This window comes from Cyanistes caeruleus, chromosome 3 (genome assembly GCF_971803275.1).
Source record: "Cyanistes caeruleus chromosome 3, bCyaCae1.hap1.1, whole genome shotgun sequence".
In the NCBI taxonomy this organism is placed as follows: domain Eukaryota; kingdom Metazoa; phylum Chordata; class Aves; order Passeriformes; family Paridae; genus Cyanistes; species Cyanistes caeruleus.
The window spans coordinates 64006822-64032160 of record NC_141703.1 but is presented as its reverse complement, the minus strand read 5'-3'; the positions used below and the strand labels follow the sequence as shown (position 1 = coordinate 64032160).

General features: G+C 40.7%; 1 protein-coding gene across 2 annotated transcripts in view; it reads right to left on the bottom strand.

Annotated features, from left to right (window-relative positions):
- The window catches only part of LHFPL6 (LHFPL tetraspan subfamily member 6), a 138139-nt gene that overhangs the window by 86697 nt on the left and 26103 nt on the right, over positions 1–25339 (bottom strand). The window lies entirely within an intron of this gene.

Sequence of the window (25339 nt, the reverse complement as noted above, 5' to 3'; positions counted from 1 at the left end):
GCAATTCATGCATATTCCCCCTTTGTTTCAGGCCCTTCAAAGCTAGTACAGCTAATTCTACATTTTCTTCTTTTGGCATCAGTTGTACATTATACTGAATGCTATTAAATTACAGATCCCCACTCCTTTTCCTGGAAACTTGCTGGCTGGCAGGGTAAGATTAGATCTGGGTTTTTTTGAACAGCTTAGCTTTAAGATGGAGATACTATATGAAGCCCCAGTGTGATGCCGTCCTTAAAAGCATTTTAAAAATCACATTAAATAAAATGATGTCACTTCTAATCAGAATTTTTATCCCTTTCTTTCCTGATTAGTGCACCCTTTAGCAGATTTACTAAATATCTCTGCTAGCTCCAACGACTTCACCTCATGGCATCTTGAGTCAGCATTTCTGGCAGAAAGCACAGCCATCGAGTGAAATTCATAATGTAAATTAGCATTCATCACTGAAACCAAGGAGGTCATTAGCAAATATTTCCAAATGACCTATGGCAAACCCACTTCCTCACCAGGCCTGCTATAGGAAAAACCTTAATTATTCCCAGAGAGAAGGGGGAAAGGCCTCCTGATGTTCAGCTGGACAATTTGGCAGGGGCGATGGCAGCAGCTGTGCTGGGCTGTGCCAGGGGTGTCCATGCCAGCATGTCCCACAGAGGGCTATCCATGCTTCTCTCCCTGCCCAGTGGTCCCTGTGACAGTAAATAACACAGTCCTGGTGGCAGGGAGCAGCCACTCTCCATGGAGGACATCTCTTACCCTTGCATCCTTCAGGGGAGTACATCCTGACACCTTCCATTTATTCCCCATGAGGAAAAACACAGACAACCTTATGTGTCTGCTGATCTTTTTGAAATTAGGTAATCCAATATGTTTAATATAATGTATACTCTAGTAACTCAGCAATGAGTGTGACCTAGTGCATTTGTGACCTGGGGTTGTTTAGCCTGGAGAAAAGGAGACTCAGGGGTGACCTTATCACTCTCTACAACTCTCTGAAAGGTGGGTGTGTTAGGTGGGGGTCGTTCTCTTTCTCCAGGCACCAACTGACAGAATCAGAGGACACAGCCTCAAGCTGTGCCAAGGGAAATTTAGGTTGGATATTAGGAAAAAGCTTTTTACAGAAAGGGTGATAAAGTACTGGAATGGTCTGCCTGGGGAGGTGATGGAGTCACAATACCTGGATGTATTTAAAAAAATACTGGATGTGGTACTCAGTGCCAATGTTTTAGTTGAGGTGTTAGGGCTGGGTTTGACTCAATGATCATAGTGGTCTCTTCCAACCTAGTGAATCTGTGATCCTGTGATTTGTCAATTACTGGATTTTTGAGAATCTTCTCACTAATTTTACACATGCATGACTGCATTTACCCATGTCAAAGCTTTTATTTGTAACCTAACTGATAAAACAAATAAAAACCCATCTACAAATTTGCAGCCTACAAATTCATTCTCTTAGAGGTCCCTATGTAAAGTCCGTGCAGCTGCTTTCATAACTTTATCTCCTTTCAAAGCAAAAAGTATTATTTTTTTATATATATATATGTAATTCTAAACAAATATATTTTTAATACCTTCTGAAATATTTAATTATTTTTAATTATTAATTATTTATAATATATATGAATATATATTATATTCAGCAGTGAGCTCATTAGCTATTATTTGCTTTGCTGGGAAATGCCAGGTGCAGAGCAGATTGCTATCCCTGGCCAAGTCAGGATGGGAAGAACATTCAGCCCAGGACTCCATGAGATGGGCCAAAGAAGAATGCTGGCATCTAGGATGACTCCAGACATACTGAGATATTTGTGCAGAAAACATAGCTTTATCCTGTAACAAACGTTTGTAGCTCAGGGATTTTTCAAGTCAGGGAGAGTGTCCACATAAGGGTTTACAGTCACTTTCTGCAGCATCTCCTTTCCCCCACCCCTTGCCCAGGTGCTGTGGCCTCGGGGCACTCCCACGCTAGTGGCAGCTGCCAAGATAAGAAGGTGCCAGGCAAGGTCACACCTTGTGTGCCAGAGCAGGTGAGAGAGAAGATAAATGGGATTTCTCCTGGGACAGACTAAGGTAGATCAGGCCTCCCTGTACCACGTCTGTGTCCCATTGAGCTGCTGACAACTTGGCCCTGCAGTGGTGTCCAGTGCTGAAGGAGATTCTCATGAGCCGATGTAAAATAAAAAATACTCTCTGTTTGCTGCTGGCTGTTTCTCCATGGTGCCTTCACTGAAGGGCTGGGCTAGAAGCAGTGGGTTCCCAAAGGTAGTGATGGTGACAGCAAGGATGGATGGATGTACAGATGGATGGATGGATGGATGGACGGATGGATGGACAGATGGATGGGCTGCTTGCTCATATCAGCATGGGAGCTGCTGTCACCAGGGCTTCCCATTTGCTGGTGATGTAGATTTAACTTTGGAGGCTTCACCCACAGCCGTTGTGTGAAGCCTATGCCAGCCATGGGGGTGGAAGTCATGCAGGGGACAGGCAGTAATTAAAGCTGAATTTTGAAGCAGAGGGATTTCTCCTCCTCTTTCTCTCACCCTTTCCTCAAGCCTAAGCCCTGGTACAATATTCCCAGAGCAGAGATTCCTTTCCCTGGCTTTATCAAACAAAATGCAAAGGTGGCAGGACAGGACTGGTGGTGTTGCTGAGCTGCCAGGTGATATGGGATGGCTTCCATCCCATGGATTCCAGCATGTGCTGTCCCTCTGTGCCCCTCCATGAGTAGGACCCCATGCCGTGCACAGCACAGACTCAAAGCCTCTCTCCCACCCAAGAAACATCAGAAGGACTTGGCACCCAGCTATCCATAGGGCACATGAGAGGCTGCACACCCTCATGCACTACCTTCTACCTTACAGTCAGGACACACGAACCGAAAGATTCTCAGAGTCCTAATTAAATGCATAAATTGTACCGAAGGACACAAAATGCGTCTGTGGCTTCGAAGGACTATGACAATTTCAAGCAGATGGCAAGATAGGAATTAGCACTTCTTGCAGCACCCAGCCAGAACAGATGCAATACATAATAAGGGTCAGGCAGCAGCACACGGCACAATTCCCTTTGCTCTCCAAGCAAACACAGAAATACTAAGTCACTGTGTCACTACAGGTTTTGTTGCTGGAAACATGACGAGTGTCAATTGTCAAGGTAAATTAGTAATGCTGCATAAGCGGGAGCTGGAGGTAGAAAGGGGGCTGTGAAAGAGGCAGCTCTAGAGACAAAACGCTTCTTAAAGCAGTTTCTCTAAACTCTTCCTTCTCCTGTATGCATATTGCTATTTGTGAGAGTTGCACAAAGTCAGTAACTCCCTCTGAAACGGCTGTTTGCTTTAAATTCCTGATGGGAAATATATTAAGTTAATTAAAATTGTTACAAGGGTAGTGATTCATTAGGCATCTGACTGCAGAAGAATAATGCACCTACCTGGCTACCTGTCTTGTTGGTCCATTTCTTTGTGAATTGCTGTATTTTAACTCGTGAAACAGTAAAACATCAGAGCAAAGCAATGGAAAGTTACTGTGTGCTTAACTGTGCAAGAATTATATTCAGCAAGGAAAAAAATATAGGCTTAATTTGTCAGCAGGTATAAAAATAGATCTTGAGGCATTATCTGAACTTAGGAAAAATTTTTAATTGGCTGCCTGGGGCCCTCCAGTATTTTCATTTTTCTAAATGAATTATGGTATATTCATTATACAATAGGTGACTACAACTGTGGAAGTGTTTCTGTGCATTCATTCGGTGGCTCATTCACAATCTGAAAAACAAAGCCAACCAGGTGTAATGAGAAATCCCTGTTTAGGTGGTTGAGTTCCTTCTTCTTTGTTCTGCTTTTCTGCTGCCGGTATTTGAAACCCAAATTTGCATGAGTGAAAAATTTTCCTTGGAAAAGCTAATTCACACTTTGGGGTTCCACTGCCTTGCCAAGTAATTCAAGCTGCTTAAATGGATTTGCAAGGTAGATGCTCAAATGCAGATTAAAATGTGAATCCACTTCCCAGAAAATCATGTAATTTATAAAGGAGAAATCTTCAGACCTTGAGGTAGCCAAAGTGACTTGGCTTTCAAAGGAGATTACCTACAAAAGGCTCCAGCTACCATTCTGCTGGAGACTGGATGTGCGACTCTTAAAGCCCCAGAACAAAAGATCAAAGACTGCCTCAGTCAAGGAAAATATTCCAGTGCTGGGTACGTAACTTCTGCTCTGCAAAAAGCATTTTCCCAAATGCCATATCACAATTTAGATCTACTGACGGTTGCAAACACAGGCTGGCAAAGTGTGAGAAAACATGTCCCATTACTTGTGAGAATGAATTGTTTACCTGAGCAGATTCAGTGTCTTTGAAAACTGGGGTACAGGGGCCATACTGCTTATCAGACTACAAACATAACCTTAAAACAAATCAGTGCTAGTTAATGGCAGCCCTTTTACGGCATTTCAGCTATCCAACCACCACACAACCCTAAAGGGGCAGCTCTGCAGACCTGCTTCCCAATGGTGCACCTGAAAACTTCATCTCCATCTTCTCACCAAGCCCCACACCACTGCATAGGTAGTCATATCTCTGGACACAGGGAAAAGGTGAGGAGGGGCAAGGTCAGGAAATGCACGGCCACTGATGGGGACAACCTCACCCCTGAGAGGGGCAACAAGTACTCAAAGTCCCTCTACCTGCAAAGGCTGTCATAGGGGCTTCATACTTTCCTGAATCACCCCACCAGCATAAAGACATCAGGGACCAGATTTTCATCATGCCGTCTGTGGTGAATTTTTGCTGTGTAAAATGAATGCAGGAAGGCTTAAAATGTGAGTGAGGTTTTAAATAGCCCACAAGGCATGAGGGAGACTGCAACATCTGGCTGCTCATCTTCTTCCTTCTCAATCAAGTGCCAGATATAATTATGAGGACAGGCAATAAGCAGACAGGAATAATAAGAGAGAAAAGAAAATCTCTTCAAACCTGAACAGGAAATCACAGCACCTTCATTCTCCAGAGGTTCAGGCAGTCCAGTAAGAGAGTCACATCTAAGAGGCTTTGAATCTGTGTCACATGTGCTATCAGCCTAGCACAGAGCATCAGCACCCAAATAATTATTTTCACAGCAATCAGTACCAAGTCATAGTAGAAGAGAACTGAAGAATTTCTACAAAAGAACATTAACCCGAGAGCTAAATTATAAACCCCGCAATGTTGACGCAGTCTTCTTGCAACTCCCAACAAGCATATTTTGCATTCCAGCTGACTCAAGGCATGTCCTGGGTAGTGGATAAGAGCACTCAGCATGCCACAGAGAAGCCTGACTTTGAAACAGCAAGCTCTGGAATACTCACTGGAGAGCTAACACATGTCTCCAGAAGAAGGAGCACAGTGGGGCCTTTCTGCACTGCCCTGCTTTCTGCCTCTTCCACTAGTGCTCACAGCAGGGGTGGAGGGAAGAAAGAAGAGGAATAAGAAATTAGTGCAATAAATGGCAGCCAGCCCTGCAGCATCAAGATTCTGTACAACCATCACATTTAACCACAAAGTCATGAGATGTGGCTCAAAGAAAATCCCTTTGGCCCACTGTACCTGCTGGCTTTTGGTACGGTTTGTCTCATGAAGACAAAAGAGAGCAAGAATACTTCCAAGCAGCATGGCTTATTGTCAGGTGTACAGGAATGGGTTAAATCATAGCACAAGATAGTGCAGTGGTTGCACATTTTATAATGATTTTTCTGGGGTTTTTTCTGCTGTCATCTGCAGTGCCTTCCCTAGGGAAATCATTTCCTCACCTCTGTGATGGTGGCATGAAGGAAGACTGACCCCTGCCTAGGAAACCACATTTATTTATGTAAAGTGATTGCACCCATAAAATAAAAGCCATTTTTTGCCAGAATTCCTGCATGTCTCACTTTTATTCCCTCTTAGTACTTTATTTTTCTCTGTCACTGTCTTAGTAAATGACACTGTATTTTACCTTTCATTTAATTGGACACTTTTATATAAATCTAATTCTCTAATTTTCAAGCTTTATCTTCTGTATCTCTGTGGTTGACAAAATTTTATCTTCATAATAGGTAACCTTTAGCCATTACAGGCCAAAAATCCCTTTCCAGTCACTGCTAGGCAAACCCAAAATAATCCACCAATAAGCAAAGCATAGTGCCTAGACTGGGCAAGTCTGAAAATGCTTTGATGTGAAACAGTTTCCTTAGATACAGATTGATTCTAAAGTGAGTCTACACCACTAAGCTTAAGCAAGAGATGTACTTTTATATGTGCAATACATCCCACCAGTAGAGAGACTCTGTGGAGAGTTACCACAGAGCAGTGAGAGCATGGTAAATTTGTGCATGAGCCTTATCTTACCTGGGCAGACAAAAGCTTTTATTATAACCCCCATTCCACCAGTAAGTCTTGCCTACAAGTATTAGTCATGCAGCACAGAAGAATCAATTTTTATGATGATGACAAACTAAAGCACAAAATTGAGCACTTACATGCAAGTTGCCTTTTGGGCCTTTTGATGATTCACAAATTAGTCCCTGACCCTCCAGGATCTAACTCTAAATATTTCACTTCAAATGTTTCTACTCTTTCAAGTACGCCTTAACATAGCTAGAATTTGATCTGCCTACGACTAGGAAATGATTTGACGCAGCCTCTGAGTACAGAAAAATAGATATTTCCAAGAGCAGACTCTTTCAGTTTCTGTATTCAGAGAAGAAAGATTGGTTTTATTCAGTTTCACGTTGTAGGACCAGATTTCTTCACTTCGACTGAGTAGTCCTTTATTTTTCTGAGTAGCTCTGTTAAAAACAAGGTTGTCTTTATTCTGTCTTAAGCAGAAGTAGACTACATAAACTGAAATATTTTGGTTTAACATACAGCTGTTCCTTCTAACAGCATAATCTGATTTTTCCCATTGTGCTAAGCCATTTCACTTAGGCTGTTTATGTTGTACTGGAGCTCAAGGCATATCATCTAAAGTTTTATGCTCTTTGTATAGACATGATCTGTCACCCTGGCTTAATTTTAGGATGTTCTGAGTAGATCTTTGGCAGGTACAAGGCCTCTTTGGAAACAGTAACAGCTTGTCTGAGCCTCACAGTTTGGCAAGAAATAGACACATACAGGACATTTGTGTGTCTTTTAGTGGGATGAGATCTCACTTCTTTCCTCCACAATGCTAAGCAAGCGCAAAGATATTTTTAATGTACATTTGTGAGAAAAAGATTACATGGGAATATTTTGTTTGGATTTCTTTGCTGAAATCTTTGTTTTCAGTGACAGGCATTTAGGATGTAACTGAAAGCTTCTTCCTGCTCATTCTGGTTAGATATGATAAATTTCAACCTTTGGCTCATGACTTTATTCCCTAATCAGGGCTGCAGCACATGTCAAAGCTGTTCACTTTGAATGAAAGGCTTTTCTAGATTGAAAACTCAATTTACTCCTGCTAGTGACATTAAGATAAGCAGTCCTTCAAGGGGTGCCAGTCCTTACCTGATACAGTGTGTTATTTGCAGGCTCTGGCAGACATTAAGTGGAGTTTCACGTACACACACTTGGGACATGTGTACCCTACTGAACAGGACTGTTCATTTGCACATCAAATGAAGCTTTCCAGTAGCTCAGATGAGCCCTGTTCACTTGCTGAATATCATCCCTGTTACAAGAGGCTATGATAATGTCACGCCTATATATCCTAAAGACAAAGGATTACTGCTCTGCAGGAGGTGGCTATCAATCCCTTGCCTATAGTCTTGTATAATGAATTTCCTGTAACAAAGTAATACCTTTATAAACCCTTCTTTGAAAAATGAGTTCTCCCCAAGGAAAGCTTCATCAGATATCCTTCATAGCCCCCATCACAATGCTGACATCAATTACTGGTGTTAGCAGAACCGAGGAAGGGTATGTGCAAACCCAGAACATGTGTCCATACACATGCTGGTGTATGCTTTGCTGGTGTATGCCCCCTACCATTCCCTTTCTCCCCTGCTTTTTAACCTGATCCAGTCTCTCCTTCACCTTCATGCTACAAAGAAGCATGCTGCTAAGTCTGGACAAGGCTTTGTGCAGACTTTTTCTGGGAGCAAATGTAGGTGAGTCCATATGAGGACAAGATTCCTAATCACATGAAGGAATTGAGAATATTAATACAAGTACATTAAATTTAACATTGAAATTGAAGTCATTCAACCAAATTAAACATAGAAATAGGAGCTGCCCTTGAGCCTGGAAATGGCCTTCTTTCCACCTTAAGGAGAATTAGCTGTGAAAGCTATCTACCACCAACACAGCAAGAGAACCAAGAGTCCAGGGAACACTACACTTGCAAAGCTTTTAAAAGATTAAACAGGGAAACTGTTTAGTCAGAAACAGATTTTTTTTCCTGAGTCTTAAAATCAGAAAAAAAAATCCACTGGGGAGCTGGACTAATGAAACCTACAGAGTGTTGCTTCAATTCACCTCCTAAATATATTACCAGAAACATCAGACAATGTAATAGAAAAGAACAATATTTTCCTGGGGATTTTTCAATCTCCCTGCACTGAGATTTATGTCAGTCTCATGGCATGATGCAAAATGGTTTGAATTGCCTTCAAAAAGAGTATTTCCATTTCTTAAAATAGCTTCCCAATTTTAGAATCATTTTTGCAGAATCGTATTAGACAGCCTAAGAGTGTTAACTTCATACCTATTGAAGATTATAAACATCGCCATAAGGAGCCAAGGTCAAATGCTGTGTGAAAACTGAGCTTGGCTTTCCATAAATATAGTGAGTATTCCTGACAGTGGTGGGGGTCAATGTCCTTTTTGATGGAAGAACTGATTGCTCTAGGACTAGGTAATTTGCAGTCACTTGGCCATGGGAAGTCTTAGGCTCCCTCTCTAGATGATTTGTCACCTGGAACTCAGGATGCGCACTATAGATCATGAAAGTTCTCAGTGCAAGAATTTCTGAGTAACAGAAGAAACACAGCAGGTTTCCTAGGTAATTAGGAGAAGACATAAGTAGTAAAGGACTGAACCACAGTATAAGCAAGAGAGAAAATTAAATACTTGTTCAAAGTGGGCAAGGACTTCACTAGATCAATGTCAAGATTATTATATATGCTAGATCAAGCTTCATGACAACTGTGATGAGGATCAGTAACAATCATACCTCAGAGAATTTCACTGCTTCTTTTCTGGTTTTAGTTCAAGTCAGATGCCACAATTCATGGCTTAGAGTAACAGAATGCAGTATTTCCTTGCTAGAGGAGAAGATTGTGCATCCATCCATCCATAGCACAATCCTGAAGCTGGGAAAGTACATACAGGATCTAAGTTTTCCACTAAATATCCCAGTATAGTTAACAAACTGTCTCTTCAGATTTTTCCCAAAATCAGATGATATCACAGTCTTTTCCATAATCTGTCAAAGCTTATGAGAAGGGATGCCATTTTCATGACTCCCAGCTATTGGAAAAGTATGCTGAGGTACAGAGCTGTGAAAATATTTAATCACAAGCATCCAATAGCTGAATGGGAAAGAAAGAAATCCTGATCTCCAGGCTATACTCTCTCCAGCTCTTGGGCTTGTATCCCATGCAACTTGCAAAGGCAAGGCAAGGAAGTCTACAGTAGGTTTTTAAAGCTATCATGTGAGTCTGTGTTCTTCTCCTTCTCTGAGCTCTCACTTTGGACCTTCAGCAAGGTCCAAAAGATGCCCAAAGTGCTACTAAATGGGTTAGTCTATGTGACGGAAGTCAGTTGGTTTTCCTCTGAGCAAGAACTAAAGTCTATACTCAGACTGCCTACAACAAACTTCAAATTTCTCTCATCTCAGTGAATTCACCCAGAATCAGGCAGTCCAGTTACTTTGAACTTGAGGCAACTGCCTAAACATAAGCATTTTGTGCCACCCAAAATACCCTTAGGTATCTCAGATCACTGGTCTGGCATGTGTGACATAAGATTGATCTGTAGGAAATCCATGCAATTCTGGAGTCGCAGTTGGAGGCCAGGTAAGGCTCCTTAGGGCATCTCAAATGATGCTAAACATCTATGGTAAGGCAACAGAATTGAGATTTTTACCCCCCAGTTCTCTTTTGCCTGATCCCTTCTGCACTTCTCAGCTTCTCCTGAAATCACATGGAAAATCCTGCCAGTGAGATTCTGAAGAACTTTGTATCCACTTTGCAGAAGTATAAATATTTATGCAAGACAGGAGGGAAATCAAGCCTCTTTTTTTCCCCACCTCAGAGATATATGAGAAATATACTGTGAAGAGTTAAATAGTTGAGTCAGATTAAATTTACCATGTCTGCAAAATTTTCTATCAAAAGGTTACCTTTGATATAATGTTTCAGCCTGCAGACTTCTGCTTCCCAGCCATTAAATTCTGTTGTAATAAACTTTTACAGTATGCATCATTATAAGAAACTTAAATAGGCTTAGCTCTTCAGCGAGAATCACAGAGACAGTAGAAAGAAGGGAAGAAATGCAAGGTGTCTGGCTTTTTGAATATATAAGAAAAGGTTCTTCTTTATTAAATAATGCATATGAGGAGAGGGATTTGTAATTCTAAATTTTCAAGGTCAGGGTTGAAGGAAGTCTGTCTGGAGAGCAACAAATTCCTGATCTCAGCCCTCACCTTTGTCCCTGTCACTGCCACACGGCCTTGTGCAGATCAGGACTACCCAACCACTGAGCCCCTTAGTTCCAATTGCAATTGAGACCCTGGGGCAAATGTGTTGTTAATACTCACCCCTCTCAAAGAAGAGTCATGGCAATTGCTCTTTTTTTCTTCACAGTATTGTTCTGATATCCATGAGGACAGGCTTAGGAAATATAAATGGCTCAGCTTTATAGCAAAATGGTTGCTCATGCTTTAAAAGTAAAATTCAGAGTGACTTTTCAACTTATAATGAGCATTGCAATGCAGAATGGGCATTGGCGGAAGGTCCAAATGAGAGACAGGGAGGATCAGCCTCCTTGTTATTACAATGGTTTATGGAGACATTTGGCCTCAGATATATTCTCTTTCCTACTCTGCTGATAATTCATGTGTTTAAAGTGTAATACAATTGTCCAGAGACCATGTTGCACTCTTTTTCAAAGCTCTAAGCATGTTGGTTACTTAACAGACCTTCTGTCACACATGGGTGAAATGAAAATTTCTCTCCTGCAGAAGAGTTACATTACATCTTACATTTGCTTTAGAAGAAGAGGTTTATATCCTATTTTGTTCTTCGTGTACTCTTGGAACAACAGCTATCAGCCTTAGGATGGCTAGGGAGCATACATCAGCCAATGTTGCATTTCATGGCCTGGTATAAACACAGAGAAAGATAGCTGATCCTCACCCTGTATAATGTGGATTTACACAGGGGGTGATACAGTCCACACCTTTAAATTAACAAAACCTTCATCCTGTCGATACAAGGAATGGAGCAGAGGCACTGCATCACCTTCAAAGTCTTCTGAGAGGCAGAAGGAGGGAAATATTAAGACAGAAAAGTTGCCCTGATATGCTCCTTTTCCAATTATTATTCTGCTTCCCTCCCCCTGCCAGCCTACAGACGGTTGCATTAACAAGCAATGCCTTACATTGATCAAATACTAGATACCTAGGATTTTCTCTCTTCCTATTGTTCAACAGCAGATTTCAGCTATTCAGGATTCTGTGGGTTCACACTTGGCTTGGCTGTTTGGGTCATTGTGTGTCTCTGGGAGACTGAAGTCCTTCTTTGATTAAGTGAGCACAAAGATACTGCTGGAGTGGGAAGAGGGGAAGAGAATAGCCTGAAACATCTCTCATAATTTGCATTGCAGTGTCATTTGCAATCAACAAGAGAATATGGTGCCCTCCATTTAAGATGCTGGATTCCTTCCCACTAGATTCAGTAATACACTTAATTCTTACAACACCCTGACACTTTATTTTATTTCTGGCAGTGCTTATTCTAAAGGTCAAAGTCCTCACTGACTTTCTTGCCAACACTATTTTATTTAATTTTTTTTAAACTGCAGAAGGCACACCTCTCATCTGCCCTGTGGCATTTTTGCAGACACAAGGGAAATACAGTCCACAGGGCAACCTCTATAAAAGAGTGCCAACAGGGACACCCCAAACTAGTCCTTCGGAAAAAGCTGTAGAACAGACCTGCTGGTTGAGAAACTCGAAATATGACTCAGATGGAGAGTGACTATCAAAGCAAATGGTCCTACAAGTTCCCATACAGGAGGCAGAAGTATATAAATGTTTAGTGTGAGTGACATTTATAGGTGTTGGTTCTGATTAAGTGGAATAAAAAATAATAATAAAAAAAAATGCTCATTACAGTCTCCACTCTGGCTTTGCAGCTTCATTTTAAATCCAAAACACTGCCTGTCAACAGACAGGGAAGGAGACTCACTGAAAGGTGAACTATGCTCTGTCCTTAGATGCATGTTAAGTGCTGCCACATTGAAGCCAACTGAGGTTAGAATCTGGCCTTATAAATCTTGGTAGGTTCTAAGCTGGCATGTAATTCATTATGAAAGGAAAACTCAGTTTTCCCAGCTTTGAAAAAGGAATAAGGGCTGGTGACCACTGCAGATCCTTTTGACCCTGATGGTGAGATTTTTCAGACTTTATTGAGGTCTGCAAAAATGGACCTCAATTTTGCTGTCTTCTGACACTGACTCACCCAAGAAAGGTAATAACTATTCAAAGAGTTTGTACCTCATAATAAAATGTAAGTCAGTGAAGTTCCTAATTTATTCACATAGGCAAATTAAAGAGTTTTGGCTTAGTCTAATGTGTCACTTCTTGCAGCATTCCCCTCACTGTAGCTAATGAAATGTTACCAAGAGTGACGCTCTGAAATCCGAGGCTGGGGCTGAAACACTCTCAGTGCAATGTAAAATACAAAGCCCCCTGAGTGTGCAGGTAGTGCTCCCCACCAAGTGACTTTCCATCCCCCTGTTTTCATTTCTTATTAACTTTTCCAAGATTTTTGCTTCAAAATTCTTCATCTGGAGGGGCTGTCCCATGCAAAGGAAGGCAAAGCTCCTTTTTTAAACACATTGGGGAAAACAGTTCCTCACCCTCAGCTGGGTTTGCAAACCAGTTCAGCATTTACCTTTGGCAAGGGAGGAAGAGAAGAGTATTTGCAAGCCTCTGTTTTGCCTTCCCTGCTGCTGGGAGGTGTAGTCTGTTCTGGCTGTGGGCTGAGCAGCAGAGTGCAGGTTTGAAGAGCGCCTTTCTTCTTGGCCAAATCCATTGTTTGGAAGCTGGAGGCTGCTGCTGCTGCTGTTGCTGCTGCTCCTCCTGCTGCTTCTATAATTGCTGAGTTTATTGCTGCCCAAAGCAAATGAGTGAGTAGGAGGAAAAGTAGGAGGAACAGAAAGTGCATTAATCTACTCTTTGCTGAGTTTGTGGGGGGAATAAAGGCGAGTATAATTCCTGTAGGCACTCAGTATGGTGATGAGCACCACAAAAGCAGTCGGATATCACATACTAGCATACTAGCAGGATGAAGAAGGTAAAGGAGGTCTCAGATCACAGCCCTTGAAGCCTCTCACCAGGGTGCTCTGTAGCATGGGTCTCACTCAGGGCTGTGCTGACTCCACATTGCCTTACAGGTCTTGTGGCAGGACCTGGTCCCACACTTATTCCATCAAGTCAGGATGTGGCCCTGTCTCCCTGGAAAATTAGAGCTCTCTTCTGCAAAGCACAGAGGCTCAGGTCTGAAATATATATATTAAATAAAAACAAGAAATATGAAGGTATTGACTTCTTTGCAAACACATTTGCTCCTAGACATGTCTGCTCATAGACATATTATTATCTCAAATTATCTTCTTAGACAAGACTATTTATCAGTATTTTGTACAAGAGGGAAAATGCAAAATATATATATCTATCTTTTACTGTAAAGGTCACTTAAAATTATTTCCAAATGACGCAAACTTCATAAAAATGGGATCTCATTCTGTGATCAAAATAGTTAATGTGTTTTTTTAATAAACCACTGATAGCTTTCCTGCTGCACTGGCCATTTCTAAACATAGTTCCACTCTAATAGAGACAATTGAAGGATCTCAAAAAGACAAAATATTCAGGAAGATACAATATCTTTCATTAAACCAACTGATTCAGTTGTGAATACAGGCAGACTTTTTAGTATCCCAGCTTGTCTTCAAGAAATTTCCAAGGAGAAGCAAAGTGGTTAACCCAGCAGTGGAAACACTACATGATAAAAAGCTGTTTCATTTGAAACTGAAAACCTGCACTGATTAATGTAGAAGGAAGCCCACAAGTCCTCTGTAAAGTCAACAAGGTTTGGGAATACAAAAGATAAGGTGGGGGAACAGGGGACACGTGAGGCATAATTTTTTTGGCTTCAAGGAAAGCAAATTACAGGTAGAACCCTAATACTGCAAGTTTCAGACTCCTATCTCTGTGTAACTTGTAATTATATGGTTTATTAAGTAATGTTTCATGTTTAAGTTGACAGAAGGTGATAACCGAGGTGATTGAAACTCCACAGCCACTTCATGCTCTTGAAGCGTATTGGGAATTGTGGCACGAGGGTCTGCACAGAGATGAAGGAGCTCTATTTGTTTATGTTGCTGCTGACTGAATCTGCTGCTGGCATCACCATTTAAAATTTGAAGTGTATTTAAAGAGGAATTGACTCAACCAAAGCATCCAGCAAATCCCCAGAGATACATACACAGAACAACAGTGGCAAACTTCCAGCTGCCATAGCAGGCATTCAAAATCCTCTGGAAATAAATGACTTAAAGGCTTTGAAAGGATAAGAAAGGACTGCCAAGCCAGACAGATCTCAGGGCCTGTTCCTGAAGGCCCCAGACATGCATGACTTCAACTGATTTCCAATACTATGATCTTTCCAGGACAGGCATTAAGAGATGCCTGCCTTTGTTCAGGGAGTTGACTGCAATTTCTGCCTTCTACCCCAGCACTGTGGTTTACAGGAGGATGTATTTGGTTCAAACAAAGGGTCTGCCTAGCTCAGTTCCAGCCTCCAGCAGAGCCATAAGCCATATCCATTGCAAATTAAGAAATGAGTGAACATTTACAACATTTCCCCACACACACTATCTCAGCTTCTCTTTTCAACTGAGCAGGTTTTCTAAACCTCATGTGCTTCATCTGCTTAATGCTCCTTTGTAAATCTCTCTTTCAAGTACTCTCTTTCAGTCTCTCCCTGAACTTTTGCTTTCATAACATCCTTTGGCAGGGAAACCCATGTGTTCATTGCCTGTTATACAGAGAACCATCTTCTTCTGGTAGTTTTGAATCTATCGCCCAAACAGTCCATCTGAGGGATGTTTCTCCTTGTCCAGGATGAAACAGTGAATGTTGAGCCCTTATTCACCTTCTCCATATCCAGGATTTTGTAGTTCTTCAGTGCAGCCCAACTATGTAGCATTTTCCAGTCCTAGTCCTAACTTTGTGCCTCTTCCTTGGCCCCACAGCCAGGCAGAGACCATTGTTTTGCTAAGACATCTATTAGGTAGGTACAGGTGAACTTAAAGGTGGAAGAATGCCTCAGCAGCCAACTTCTGCAAAGGACAAGAGGTCAAACCCAGCCCCATGTTCAGAGAAGCCTTGCTAGATGGCACATGCACCAGTCAGAGCCCAGCTTTTGGTGACCCTGGTCACAGGACACAGCACCATTCATCTCCTGCCTCATGAGACAAGGGCTCATCTCTGCAGTGCTGCTGCCAGTGCAGCCCTTCTCCATGGGCCTGGAGACCTGCCAGCAACAGGGCACCAGGCAGCAGCAACCTCTAACACAGACAGGAGCGCACTGAGATACTGCTGAGGTGCCAAATGGCAGGATGGTCCCTTGCCCTGGAGACTGTATAGTCTAAACTGACAAAAAACAATGGGTTGTAGCTTACAAATGAGTGAAGGATGTTGGCTATATTTCACCTTACATGATTTACATGAGATACGTATGACATGAGTCATACAGAGATCTATCCCATACACTTTGCAGATACACTTTGCATTCCAGACCTATTCTAAATACCTTTGCCTTGGCACAATAATCTGTGTTTGTCACATCCTATGTTTTATTTTCATAATTCCCAAGAAAATTAAACTATTTTCAATGAACAAATCAGCTTTTCACATTTAAAAAGAAGACAAGTATTTTCCATAATATAAGCTTCCAGAATTGTCTGTTGTTTGTGTAATAGCTCTACTTTCATTAGACAAGACAAATTATTTATAGCCCCAGGAAAAATTAATTTCATGGGATGCAAAAGATTGAAGACCTATTGATAGAGTACAGTATCTGCTTGGCAGATGTCCCTTGCCTAAGGCATGAAGTGGCCTGACTATTATCTTGTCCATGGTTCAAAGGTAATTGTGCACATTGCACACAGAGCACCATCCACCCTCAGAGCAAACACCTAGTGATGATGGATATCACTATTGATACGATTCACACCTTAAAACCAAAAGTGCTGGAAAAAGGATTGTGAATTCTAAAAGGTAATATGAATTCATTAACTGCAAAGAACACACACAGTTGCATTTAAGGAGTAGAGCTGTGACAGTAATTGCTGAATTGAGTATTTTTAAAAAGCCCTTTTGTTCCTATTGGCATCAAAGCTATTGTTGAACTGTGCTGTACTGTCAGCAACGTGAATATTAGGGGTTTAGATCCATGCATGCAAAAGATCAAAAGCAGTGATGAAGGATTCTGTAATTATTAGTAATTGCTTCCCAAGTGGCCATTTTTTATAAAGATTCTTCGTAACAAAGTGTTCACTAAAGACTATGGGTTGAACTTATATTTTTATAGCAAGCACATGAGCCCATGGAAATTATTTCACACATTTTCATCATAGCTGGAAACTACCACTAATAAGAAATACAAATGCTACATAAAATCTGGGCATCATTATTATGATTATTGTAATTTTAATGCAGATTATAATGTTACATTTTCAATTAGAAAAATTTCAACCAAAAAAAGCCAGTTAAACTAGTTTTAGATTGAGTAAAGTCTTAATTTCTCTAATTCAGTGTTCAAAATTTCTCCAATCAAGTAAAATATTAATGGTGCATCATCTGTGAGCTGCCATTGACTCATAAATGGTACTTTGTAGGCTTAAGTATCCATCCACTTAAATGGATGTGAATCCTTACACAGACATATAACTACAAGCACAGGTAAGAAGAGAATTATAACAAAACCAAAAAAGGGTTTAAAAGCTCTGTCATACCCTCTTCTCACATACCAGTACCCACCCTCTTGCCAAATACATATCTTTAGAGCCTTACTTCATATTTGACCCTAAGGTTTGCCTTGGAGATGCACTTGCCTATTCCAGGACTGAATTTGTCTTAAATAAATAAAAATCAGAACCGTGGCACTTTATTGTTATTTAAAATAACTCACACATGACAGTCATAGTCCACTAGATCTCACTGAAAAACACTGAATATATTTAAGAACTTGAGTGTTCTGCTGTCCAGATGTGGCATTAGGCAGCTTTCTCCAATCTTCTGCTGAGCATGGAGACTGAGTATATAACCCACACAGCAGCTACATCTCAGTCAAGCCAAGCACCAGGAGGGAAGAGCTCCACCATGAGCTGATGAGTCCTGTATATTTCCTGAAGGGATATTTGGAGTGCCTAAGTGCAGCATTACAGCTCCAGCACTTCTCCCTTCCTGCATGTCAAAGCCCAAATGCAAAGGGTCAACAGATCATAGAGTAAGAAAGATGCTGACAGGGGAGGGAAAAAGTTTGGGCTTTGTGGGGCAGACACCACAGCTTTGCAGAACTGGTCCATCACTCTCCTCTACATCTGATTCTAAAAACAAGATGTAATTTTCAGTGCCTGAAATGTCCTGTTAAAATCACTACTAGGATTAATTACAGTCTTATGCTCCTAAGGGTAAAAACCTTACTGTGTCTGTCTGCAAATTCTGGTTTGGATGCTAACCAAATTAATAAAGAATAATAACAGTGGTACCTGCATAAAAAGCCATCTCATTCTACTGAAACCAATGGGACAACTTAGTGCCTTCCACTATGTGCAAAAAAAGCAATATTCAGTAGTTTGTTTATGACCTCTGCAGAAAAACACATACAAAACCTCTTTAAGGTATCCTTCAGTGTGGCCAGGTATTTTGTTTCAGTTAGGTTGCTCTGTTGAATATGTTAAAGCACTCTACTGAAGTTGTCACATGACATTATTTCTTATATTATAATCTGCTATACCTCACAGAATAGCCTCCTTTGCCATGCCAAATAAGTTAACTCTATTGCAGTTTATTTTCCGTCATGGTTCAGTCTCCCATCTCACACGTAAGATACATTAGTACCATCATATGTATATTTTCTCCAGAATAAATACTAATTTATCATAAAGGCAAAGTGTGAGTTCTGCCCTGACATACACCAGGCTGTAACAGAAGACTTTAGTCACTCCAGCAGCTTCATTATTCTCCAACAGCTCCCTCAATATCATCTCTCAAAATAAAGCTTTTTTTTTTTCACTTTCATCACTGCAAATCAGGAGCAACGTCACTGAACTTGATGTTTCCCTTCAGGTAAGGAAGAATCAGGACAGGTAACTCCTATTCACGAGGCAAGTGGGGAAACGAATCATGTCACTGTTTAATTTCTGTTTCATCTAATTATTCAAGGCACAGCTTCCATTCATCCTCCTTAGTGGCTGTCTGTTTTCTGCGCTTCTCCACCATAGCTTAACCTTTCTTCAGTAGGGATTTTGATATCTGTTTAATTTACCATGACTTGTGGCACATTTTCCCTTGCAAGCTGCATATTCTCTGCCAGGGAGAGAGGGCAGGGGGAAATCCCAAAGGGGAGGCACTGAGAAAGCCCACCACGATGCATTTTAGATGACAAGAAACTTGGAGGCCCATTCTCCTTTCATCACAAGGGAGATTTACACCCATAGTTCCCATTGTCATTAATGTAGTTATACACGTAATTTATCCCATACACTGAGAAGAAAATAAACTTGAGAGGGGAGAAGTAAAGGGTATTTGAGGGGAAAACTATTTAGTATGTAAAGTTTGTGGCTGCCAGTGGCAGACATAATAATGGTAATAATAGGAAAAGCCACCTACCTATCTGAGTTAAGGTTATTGTAATATGGCATATGAACAGAGAGCTAAACTATCAAGGAAACCACTAAATATCATTTTGAGGATAGAGAAAGAAAATATACTTAAGACTAAAGAGAAAATTAAAAGGAGAGCAAAAGTAGAACTAGGAACAAGATAGCAAATGCAGCAGAGAAATATGGGGTGTTTTCACTAAAGGAAACAGCAGCTCTCTGAGAATATCAGCCAGCCTGAAAAGTGGCAGAAATAGATGGGATGCCATCAGCAAGAGGCAGAAAGCACAGAGATATTTCCATCCATCAAAAGACAAAAGCAAACACATTCAGAAGAGACTGGAATAAATTAGTTTACATAATAAGTGACTCAGACTGTTCAATATAGGAGTGTTTAGGTAATGAGATTATGGACCAGAAATAATCACAGAGACTAAAGCTTGCAAATCAGCACTAAAGGAAGACTCTCAAGTGGTGGATCCTCATGATTGAGATACTTCCCTGGCTCAGACAGTACGAAACATAGCCAGAGGTGCTGGGATAGCACTGACGTTGCAGACAGACATAGCAAATGAAAGCGCATGTCATGGTGTATGTACCACCTTCCACTTCTTTCTGGTGCCAAGCTCACTGGCATTGCTCCTTTATATAGGAACAGCAGTATAGATAAGCACTACTATCTGTAATATAGATAAGATGCAACTACAGCTGTGCTAGGAGTTACCATAAGCCAAATATAATCCAATATAATTACACAAAAAAGGCATTTAAAAATTGTTCTATTACTTGAGAAATAATCCTCAGTGAGGAATCACCAGTAAAGTAGGGTGGCTTTCTGGCAAGTCTCTGACACTCATGAAAGAGCACCATGAAGAAGGAGTACTAAATTCCAGAGTATAGACAAATGATAAAGCCTTCATTATCTAGGACAACTGTTAAGGGTATAAATAATAACCTCTGATTGATGAACTATTCTCTCCTTTGAGTGTAGAGAGAGAATCAGGTGTGCAGCTATCTTGTCTTGCAGGTGGATGAATGTACCCTGAGAGTCTTGTCAGGATCAAAAAGGAAGTCTCTGGTCTGAGTCCTGGTTTCAGGCATCTCCTCAGCTGCCTTGTTCTACCTCTGAACTGTTAAAACTCTTTCACATGAATGGGGCTACATGAATTTTAAGTAGGACTTGACCCATTGTATGCAAAACAGGCAGAACATAAATCAGAAATGATTATTCTAGCATAAAATGGAGAACCTGCTTAAAATACTGCTGAATCTTTGTTTTGTAGAAGAAACATTAGAGTCTAAAGCCCTTAGCTGAGAAAAAGTTAAGTAAATCCAGGTTTTGGGAGGTATGAATTATGAGGAAACACTGATCAGATGATACTTCTATAAATAATAACAGCTCATTAATTCTCATTTTGCTAATCCACACATTTAAAGACCTCAACAACCCCTTTACCCCCAAGGGTACTCATCCCACTTCTCAGCAGAGTTTTAATTTATGTTAGTAACAAGATCTCATATTTCTAGGAATTCATTACTTTTAAAAAACCTATTACATTATTTTATTGGCAGGCTAGAAGATATTATCATAAATAATTGAAACTCAACTACACTTGTTCAGGCATTAACAAACTACATTGGCAAGGCATCACACTCGAGTCCTTTTTTCAAGTAAGTTCTTTCATCCATGGCATAATTTTATGCCTATGAAGTGAGACCCAAAGAAAGGTCTACTGAATCCAGAATATGGGGCTTACATGCCACCCATGTGCTGAATGATTTGTTGTGCAGACACAAGTTTCACAATTAATTGCCAAGCCTTATTAGAGAACAAAGGATGCTGTCACTATCCATGAGAGCAAATTCACAGTCTCCTATCATTTAAATGTACAGACATGGGGTCATCCAGGGAAGATCTTGAAACCAAAGTAAGAAAATTAGTAATGTGAGCCTGATGTTAAATAAGGCACAACCTGTAGTGCCAATATTAGCATTCATCAGGCAGAGCTCTCTCATGCAGGAATGATCTGAAGTGTGAAATGCAGAAGGATAATCAGTCAGGGGAACAGACTTTACACATGGACAGCAGGCAACCACCTCCTTCTAGAGTTGTCCTACGGGACATACTCAGTGCAGTGGAGCATAACAAATGATAAAGCATTATGCCATGGTGTCATTGAGCTGATTCTTAAAAACATTGTGAAGTGTTTTCATGCTCCACAAAGCCAGCTTGGAGGTAGAGAATCATATCAGTATGTGGCATGGGTATACTCATAGATCATCCCCTGGTCTTACAAGAGACTGACTGCTACCCAATAAGGCTGCCCAGAGGCAACAGGATTCATCTCACCAAACCTTAGCCAGCTAAAACGGAAGCATCTTATATGAGCTAATTTCCCAGGCTTTTTCCACACTGTTCAGAGGCACCTCCAAAGTATGTATTCTCTCTTGATATGAATGGGATGTGACACAGGTGGGACCAAGCTCTGCTGGAGAGGCCTATCTCCCCTCACTGAACATAGAGTAACCAATGGCTGAAACCATTCACCTGAAAAACTAAGGGAACCAAAAATGAAAAACAGGAGCAACAAACTTGTGCAAGATTGTGTCAAGGACTAACAGTGAGACAGATGACAGCAAACTCCATCTTAAAAGAGGATGTAAAACTACCCGTGTTTTCAAACAAAAAAGAACAGAACTAAACAATGGAAGTTAAGTCTGAGCTGAAATTGCTGTTTATATAAATACAGATCAGCTTAGAGCAGAAGGGGAAAACAGTTATTTAACCTAAGGTTCAACACTGGCCCAAGAGCAAATGAGTATGTGTTAAGAATATGTAAATTCACCCTGAAGATTAGGAGAAGACTTCTAACCACCAAAGGACCAAGGGTCTGGAACAGCCTTTTGGAGTAGTGAGATCCTATTTTTGGAATGTTGCTGTCTGTAAAGAAGCTGCTCTGCTATGTTTATGACATGCTTTAAGACATTATCATGAAGCCTTTAAAACAGCCCTTGTTGAAGCACAGGATACATAAATATCAGGTAACTATTCTGAAATAGATTATTTCAGAAAGCCCTGCTCCAATGCGAGAGACCATGCACGTGTCAAAAACAACTCCACATTTCATTCTAAGTGGTAGGATAATCTATCACAGAGGTTTAAAACTGGGCTCCTTTTGTTTGACTGCCAAGTTTCAGCACCAGCTTTCCTGAATGTCAGGATCTGACTCTGCATTGTTATCACTGTCACCGAGATCATGAAATTCCCCTTGTGCCCCACTGGTTCCATAGAAAAAGCAAGTGATTGTGGGCACCAGCTTCACAATGGGCAGCCATGCGGTAAAGGCTAACTTCAGCAGCCCATTGCAAATTAGAAATGGGAGGAGAAGGCTAAAATAGAGCACACTGAACTTCAGCTGTCATTTTGGTATTGTGGCTTTTATATTTTTATTCTTCTGAAAATTACATAGTTACCTGCCAGTGTCAGACATCAGACTGGACTTCAAGCAAGCAAATATACAGCAGACTAAAGAAGAGATGTGTAAAGAAATAACACTGCAAGGCATTTTAAGAGAGAGATTTGAAATCCACTGGGTCTCTGCAAAAGGGACTTCTGTTTTCACATGGAACAGTCTTCTTAATTGGTGGTGCTAAATAACATACTGCATGGGTTCCATTCACTCTGGGAAACAAATGCAATTCTTTGTAGCTTGGTAAGATTTCTGGAGCTGCTGACACCTCCTGCTCCATTATCTGCAAACAGAAAGATTCCAGAGGATCAAAGTCTCTGGGAACACAGATATCCCTGCTATTCTCCCTTTTGTAAACAAAAAAAACCCCACTAGATATTGCAATCTACAGTGAACATGTTCTTTGTGGGTTTTAGGCCCACAAAGAGAAGATGGTTACATTTAGAAGACCACATCTTAAGTTTAAAATACAAGACAACAAATGCAAGGCAGACCAATAGTGAAGCAATGGCCTAATGGATCATTTTGGTGTAGTATGTTAGGAGGATGCTAACAGCATCATAAGCACCCAAGCATAATAACAAAAGCACTTCAGCTGACACTGCTCTGAAAAATGCCTTTTTTATGAGAGTATACTTTGCAGAGCAAAACCCTCAGATTTTCACAACCTGGTTGTAGGCATTAAGTAACAATCAGCTCTCAGAGAAAAGTGCAGTGATGTATTACGGCATTCGGTCTTTCTGGGAAAGACAAACTGTATCATGATTACATGCAAAATTAATCCTGAAAATCTGCATTAGAAACATCCAGGACTTGAAATTTCAGATCTATTTTATTCCCTCCAGAAATGTTTAAATGTTGGGTACAGGAATCCCACTGACAAGAACTTCTGAATACAAGGTTCATACAATCCTGGAAAGAAACAATAAAATTGCTTCACCTGCGCTAATTAAATATAGTGCATAAACTCTGGCTTTGGAAATCTCATCAGAAGGAAGTTCTTTCTTCTTTTCTTCTTTTTTTTTTTCCTACCCCCCTGAGGATTACTGAAATCTCTGCATTAACCACCCAATAATGACAGTGCTCTGCAGCCTTGAGCTATGACTAAGGATTTGGTCTCAGAGGCTACAGGGTAAGGAACCTAAAAGCTGTCATTGAAAAAATAGATTGTAACTGAAGTTATTTCCTTTCTAAGAAATTAAGCACCTAACCTTGTTTATCACATGTACTTCTCAGGTGAGTGCAGTGTGCACTTAGGAAAAGCTGGCTATGAGAGAGAAATCCGCTGTTTCTGTGATGATCGTGTGAAAAAAAAAACCAACAAAACCCCAGATTCGGCAAGGCTCTGTTAAAACTTCTTGCTCTGTAACTCCAACCGCTGCTTCTCAAGTATTCTGGCTGAAAACATTCACTTTCTACATTCATCATCACCTGCACTTACATATAGTGTTACATACTATTCATTTTAGGACTCCACAGATGCTCCGACTGAGGGTCAGGCCTTAAGGTTCCAAGTGCACAGACACTGTTTTGGTGATACATACAGTTCTTGGCTTCTCTCTCCTCAGATCTGGGATTTCCACTCCCACTGCATCCTTTCAATTGTGCCAGTGGAAACATTTATATGTCCATGTTGGAATAACTCTTTTCTTTCCAAGTCAATTTTCAGGCAGAGCAGTTCCTGATGTGGCAGGGTAGTGAAAAGCTGGTGGGCAGAAAAATCAGGATGTGAGACTGGGAGAGCAGGATGCCCCCCTGGCATCTGGTTATGCTGGTTCAAGCTGGTCAAAATATAAGGTACAAGTTTTCAAGAATTTCCTGTCTGACTGTTGAGCTTGCTATTTATTGCACTGGTCTTTCAAGCAATAAATAGCTTGAAAAAGGAAAGAACATGAGAACGAGATGCTCATAATATTTTTCTGAAGTGTATTAGGAAGCACAGGCATGGCCCAAGGTGCTTACCTCCTGAAAAATTCTTACAGAAAATACTGAAACATACATTATAATCTGAAGCACACAGATACAAAACCAGCAAGTGACATTGCTGATCAGTGCAAAGAAAGGGATAGAAATTATGTCAAAGAAAAGATGTCTTTAACCACTTTGGGAAAGACTGAGGAGAAACAGCAGAATACCCAAAGTTCCAGGCTGACCAACATGGTGTCATTGTAGTATCCAAGCTTCAATCACTTTCCAACAGCTCCCTTCATCTTATAGGGTCACAGAATTGGTAAGGCTGGAAGGGACCACAGTGGGTCATCTGGTGTGAACTCCGTGCTCAATCAGGATCGTCCTTCAGCAAATTGTACTGAATTGTATCTAGGCAGCTCTTGATTATCTCCAGTGAGGGAGACTCCACAACCTCTCTGGACAATCTGTTCCAGTGCTCAAACAGCAGCAAACCAAAGAAATTCTTCCTAATATTCACACTGAACTTCCTGTTCATCGGTGTCGTGGTTTTAAAGAAGCAACTAAAAAATCACTAGAAAACTTACTTATTTCTTGCTGTGAGATATGGACTAGAACAAGAGCAAAACAGGCATAAAACTTAAAAGGAATAAAGAAAGTTTATTAACAAAAACTACAAGAAAAAGAAACCAGAATGAAACTTCCAGAACAGCCCTTTTCTCCCCCGCTACCCAACTATTCCTTTGTTTACATGACAACACAGAGACAAAAAACTTTGGAATTTTGGTGTTTAAAACAGTTCCAGTTCCTGCTAGAGTTTTTTTATCAGTCTTTGTAGAGAAACACAAGTCTTCT